This window comes from Lithobates pipiens, unplaced genomic scaffold (assembly GCF_037356315.1).
Source record: "Lithobates pipiens isolate NorthernLeopardFrog02 unplaced genomic scaffold, aLitPip1_a1.2 Scaffold_13, whole genome shotgun sequence".
NCBI lineage: Eukaryota > Metazoa > Chordata > Amphibia > Anura > Ranidae > Lithobates > Lithobates pipiens.
This window is the reverse complement of record NW_027507718.1, coordinates 537,056,826-537,063,510: the sequence shown is the minus strand read 5'-3', so window position 1 is coordinate 537,063,510 and position 6,685 is coordinate 537,056,826.

Genomic DNA, 6,685 nt, shown 5'->3' with positions numbered 1-6,685 from the left:
CCAGCCTGGAATAAGATGTTACAGGACTACATATCCCAGCATGATTTCTTCTATAGATGTACTACAAGTGCCAGCAATCTCTACATACCCCAGCCTTCTCCCCTCCCCCTCCTCAGGCGTAATCGCACCCCGCATTCATCTCCCACAAGCGGTGGTGGGTCTCTTACCCCCCCGGGTTAGAGGTGGGCGGGTTGGGCCTGAGGGGGGAAGAATGGGTGTTGGGAGATGAGTGGGGAGGGGGGGCTGGAGGCGGTGCAATTCCCCCTGGGGAGGGGGAGGGGAGCGGACTGGGGTATGTAGAGATCACTGGCACCTGTAATATCTCCATAGAGAAAATCATGCTGGGATATGTAGTCCCACAGCGTCCTATTCCAGGCCGGGAGCTGAACCCCCGTCACTTACACAGTGCATGCTGGGAGTTGTAGTTCCTCAGATCCTGAGCAGAGGCAGCAGGTTCCCCGACACACAGACACCACGTGACCCGGCTGTAGTCCAATGGCTCCTCCCCCGGAGCTCTGTGTGGGGGATGGTCCCTCCTCCCCCGCTATCCACACACTGACACCCACATCCCCACCCACCTACCTACCACCGAGGGTGTGGCTCCAATTGCCCACCCCCCTCCTTACCCCAAGCCCCACCTACCTGTCTGGGTGATGATCCAGGGAATAGCCGATCGCCTCTCGGAGGGGTCAGGAAGGAATTTTCCCCCAGCTGTAGCACATTGGCTCACGCTATGCTGGGGGTTTTTCGCCTTCCTCTAGATCAACTGCCCCTCCCCAGACCCAAAACGGGTGGCAATGCCTCTAAGGCTCCGCTACACCCACTCATCTACCCCCAAGGGTGGCAATGCCTCTCAGGCTCCGCTACACCCACTCATCTACCCCCAAGGGTGGCAATGCCTCTCAGGCTCCAATACACCCACTCATCTACCCCCAAGGGTGGCAATGCCTCTCAGGCTCCAATACACCCACTCATCTACCCCCAAGGGTGGCAATGCCTCTCAGGCTCCGCTACACCCACTCATCTACCCCCAAGGGTGGCAATGCCTCTCAGGCTCCGCTACACCCACTCATCTACCCCCAAGGGTGGCAATGCCTCTCAGGCTCCGCTACACCCACTCATCTACCCCCGAGGGTCAAAATGCCTCTCAGGCTCCGCTACACCCACTCATCTACCCCCAAGGGTGGCAATGCCTCTCAGGCTCCAATACACCCACTCATCTACCCCCAAGGGTGGCAATGCCTCTCAGGCTCCAATACACCCACTCATCTACCCCCAAGGGTGGCAATGCCTCTCAGGCTCCGCTACACCCACTCATCTACCCCCAACGGTCAAAATGCCTCTCAGGCTCCGCTACACCCACTCATCTACCCCCAACGGTGGCAATGCCTCTCAGGCTCCAATACACCCACTCATCTACCCCCAAGGGTGGCAATGCCTCTCAGGCTCCGCTACACCCACTCATCTACCCTCAAGGGTGGCAATGCCTCTCAGGCTCCAATACACCCACTCATCTACCCCCAAGGGTGGCAATGCCTCTCAGGCTCCAATACACCCACTCATCTACCCCCAAGGGTGGCAATGCCTCTCAGGCTCCAATACACCCACTCATCTACCCCAAGGGTCAAAATGCCTCTCAGGCTCCGCTACACCCACTCATCTACCCCCAAGGGTCAAAATGCCTCTCAGGCTCCAATACACCCACTCATCTACACCCAAGGGTGGCAATGCCTCTCAGGCTCCAATACACCCACTCATCTACACCCAAGGGTGGCAATGCCTCTCAGGCTCCAATACACCCACTCATCTACCCCAAGGGTCAAAATGCCTCTCAGGCTCCAATACACCCACTCATCTACCCCCAAGGGTGGCAATGCCTCTCAGGCTCCAATACACCCACTCATCTACACCCAAGGGTGGCAATGCCTCTCAGGCTCCGCTACACCCACTCATCTACCCCAAGGGTCAAAATGCCTCTCAGGCTCCAATACACCCACTCATCTACCCTCAAGGGTCAAAATGCCTCTCAGGCTCCAATACACCCACTCATCTACCCTCAAGGGTCAAAATGCCTCTCAGGCTCCAATACACCCACTCATCTACCCCCAAGGGTCAAAATGCCTCTCAGGCTCCAATACACCCACTCATCTACACCCAAGGGTGGCAATGCCTCTCAGGCTCCAATACACCCACTCATCTACCCCCAAGGGTCAAAATGCCTCTCAGGCTCCGCTACACCCACTCATCTACCCCCAAGGGTGGCAATGCCTCTCAGGCTCCGCTACACCCACTCATCTACCCCCAAGGGTCAAAATGCCTCTCAGGCTCCGCTACACCCACTCATCTACCCCCAAGGGTGGCAATGCCTCTCAGGCTCCGCTACACCCACTCATCTACCCCCAAGGGTGGCAATGTCTCTCAGGCTCCGCTACACCCACTCATCTACCCCAAGGGTCAAAATGCCTCTCAGGCTCCAATACACCCACTCATCTACCCTCAAGGGTCAAAATGCCTCTCAGGCTCCAATACACCCACTCATCTACACCCAAGGGTGGCAATGCCTCTCAGGCTCCAATACACCCACTCATCTACCCCCAAGGGTGGCAATGCCTCTCAGGCTCCAATACACCCACTCATCTACCCCCAAGGGTCAAAATGCCTCTCAGGCTCCAATACACCCACTCATCTACCCCCAAGGGTGGCAATGCCTCTCAGGCTCCGCTACACCCACTCATCTACCCTCAAGGGTGGCAATGCCTCTAAGGCTCCGCTACACCCACTCATCTACCCCCAAGGGTGGCAATGCCTCTCAGGCTCCGCTACACCCACTCATCTACCCTCAAGGGTGGCAATGCCTCTAAGGCTCCGCTACACCCACTCATCTACCCTCAAGGGTGGCAATGCCTCTAAGGCTCCGCTACACCCACTCATCTACCCCCAAGGGTGGCAATGCCTCTAAGGCTCCGCTACACCCACTCATCTACCCCCAAGGGTGGCAATGCCTCTCAGGCTCCGCTACACCCACTCATCTACCCCCAAGGGTGGCAATGCCTCTCAGGCTCCGCTACACCGACTCATCTACCCCCAAGGGTGGCAATGCCTCTCAGGCTCCGCTACACCCACTCATCTACCCCCAAGGGTGGCAATGCCTCTCAGGCTCCGCTACACCCACTCATCTACCCTCAAGGGTGGCAATGCCTCTCAGGCTCCACTACACCGACTCATCTACCCCCAAGGGTGGCAATGCCTCTCAGGCTCCGCTACACCCACTCATCTACCCCCAAGGGTGGCAATGCCTCTCAGGCTCCGCTACACCCACTCATCTACCCCCAAGGGTCAAAATGCCTCTCAGGCTCCGCTACACCCACTCATCTACCCTCAAGGGTGGCAATGCCTCTCAGGCTCCGCTACACCCACTCATCTACCCCCAAGGGTGGCAATGCCTCTCAGGCTCCGCTACACCCACTCATCTACCCCCAAGGGTGGCAATGCCTCTCAGGCTCCGCTACACCCACTCATCTACCCTCAAGGGTCAAAATGCCTCTCAGGCTCCGCTACACCCACTCATCTACCCCCAAGGGTGGCAATGCCTCTCAGGCTCCAATACACCCACTCATCTACCCCCAAGGGTGGCAATGCCTCTCAGGCTCCGCTACACCCACTCATCTACCCCCAAGGGTGGCAATGCCTCTCAGGCTCCAATACACCCACTCATCTACCCCCAAGGGTGGCAATGCCTCTCAGGCTCCAATACACCCACTCATCTACCCCCAAGGGTGGCAATGCCTCTCAGGCTCCGCTACACCCACTCATCTACCCCCAAGGGTGGCAATGCCTCTCAGGCTCCGCTACACCCACTCATCTACCCCCAAGGGTGGCAATGCCTCTCAGGCTCCGCTACACCCACTCATCTACCCCCAAGGGTGGCAATGCCTCTCAGGCTCCGCTACACCCACTCATCTACCCTCAAGGGTGGCAATGCCTCTCAGGCTCCGCTACACCCACTCATCTACCCCCAAGGGTGGCAATGCCTCTCAGGCTCCAATACACCCACTCATCTACCCCCAAGGGTGGCAATGCCTCTCAGGCTCCAATACACCCACTCATCTACCCCCAAGGGTGGCAATGCCTCTCAGGCTCCGCTACACCCACTCATCTACCCCCAAGGGTGGCAATGCCTCTCAGGCTCCGCTACACCCACTCATCTACCCCCAAGGGTGGCAATGCCTCTCAGGCTCCGCTACACCCACTCATCTACCCTCAAGGGTGGCAATGCCTCTCAGGCTCCGCTACACCCACTCATCTACCCCCAAGGGTGGCAATGCCTCTCAGGCTCCAATACACCCACTCATCTACCCCCAAGGGTGGCAATGCCTCTCAGGCTCCAATACACCCACTCATCTACCCCCAAGGGTGGCAATGCCTCTCAGGCTCCGCTACACCCACTCATCTACCCCCAAGGGTGGCAATGCCTCTCAGGCTCCGCTACACCCACTCATCTACCCCCAAGGGTGGCAATGCCTCTCAGGCTCCGCTACACCCACTCATCTACCCCCAAGGGTCAAAATGCCTCTCAGGCTCCAATACACCCACTCATCTACCCCCAAGGGTCAAAATGCCTCTCAGGCTCCGCTACACCCACTCATCTACCCTCAAGGGTGGTAATGCCTCTCAGGCTCCGCTACACCCACTCATCTACCCTCAAGGGTGGCAATGCCTCTCAGGCTCCAATACACCCACTCATCTACCCCCAAGGGTGGCAATGCCTCTCAGGCTCCGCTACACCCACTCATCTACCCCCAAGGGTCAAAATGCCTCTCAGGCTCCGCTACACCCACTCATCTACCCCCAAGGGTGGCAATGCCTCTCAGGCTCCGCTACACCCACTCATCTACCCCCAAGGGTAGCAATGCCTCTCAGGCTCCGCTACACCCACTCATCTACCCCCAAGGGTCAAAATGCCTCTCAGGCTCCGCTACACCCACTCATCTACCCCCAAGGGTGGCAATGCCTCTCAGGCTCCGCTACACCGACTCATCTACCCCCAAGGGTCAAAATGCCTCTCAGGCTCCGCTACACCCACTCATCTACCCCCAAGGGTGGCAATGCCTCTCAGGCTCCGCTACACCGACTCATCTACCCCCAAGAGTGGCAATGCCTCTCAGGCTCCGCTACACCGACTCATCTACCCTCAAGGGTGGCAATGCCTCTCAGGCTCCGCTACACCCACTCATCTACCCCCAAGGGTGGCAATGCCTCTCAGGCTCCGCTACACCCACTCATCTACCCCCAAGGGTCAAAATGCCTCTCAGGCTCCGCTACACCCACTCATCTACCCCCAAGGGTGGCAATGCCTCTCAGGCTCCAATACACCCACTCATCTACCCTCAAGGGTGGCAATGCCTCTCAGGCTCCGCTACACCCACTCATCTACCCCCAAGGGTGGCAATGCCTCTAAGGCTCCGCTACACCCACTCATCTACCCCCAAGGGTGGCAATGCCTCTCAGGCTCCGCTACACCCACTCATCTACCCCCAAGGGTGGCAATGCCTCTCAGGCTCCAATACACCCACTCATCTACCCCCAAGGGTCAAAATGCCTCTCAGGCTCCGCTACACCCACTCATCTACCCCCAAGGGTGGCAATGCCTCTCAGGCTCCAATACACCCACTCATCTACCCTCAAGGGTCAAAATGCCTCTCAGGCTCCGCTACACCCACTCATCTACCCCCAAGGGTGGCAATGCCTCTCAGGCTCCAATACACCCACTCATCTACCCCCAAGGGTCAAAATGCCTCTCAGGCTCCGCTACACCCACTCATCTACCCCCAAGGGTGGCAATGCCTCTCAGGCTCCGCTACACCCACTCATCTACCCCCAAGGGTGGCAATGCCTCTCAGGCTCCGCTACACCCACTCATCTACCCCCAAGGGTCAAAATGCCTCTCAGGCTCCAATACACCCACTCATCTACCCTCAAGGGTCAAAATGCCTCTCAGGCTCCGCTACACCCACTCATCTACCCCCAAGGGTGGCAATGCCTCTCAGGCTCCGCTACACCCACTCATCTACCCCCAAGGGTAGCAATGCCTCTCAGGCTCCGCTACACCCACTCATCTACCCCCAAGGGTCAAAATGCCTCTCAGGCTCCGCTACACCCACTCATCTACCCCCAAGGGTGGCAATGCCTCTCAGGCTCCGCTACACCGACTCATCTACCCCCAAGGGTCAAAATGCCTCTCAGGCTCCGCTACACCCACTCATCTACCCCCAAGGGTGGCAATGCCTCTCAGGCTCCGCTACACCGACTCATCTACCCCCAAGAGTGGCAATGCCTCTCAGGCTCCGCTACACCGACTCATCTACCCTCAAGGGTGGCAATGCCTCTCAGGCTCCGCTACACCCACTCATCTACCCCCAAGGGTGGCAATGCCTCTCAGGCTCCGCTACACCCACTCATCTACCCCCAAGGGTCAAAATGCCTCTCAGGCTCCGCTACACCCACTCATCTACCCCCAAGGGTGGCAATGCCTCTCAGGCTCCAATACACCCACTCATCTACCCTCAAGGGTGGCAATGCCTCTCAGGCTCCGCTACACCCACTCATCTACCCCCAAGGGTGGCAATGCCTCTAAGGCTCCGCTACACCCACTCATCTACCCCCAAGGGTGGCAATGCCTCTCAGG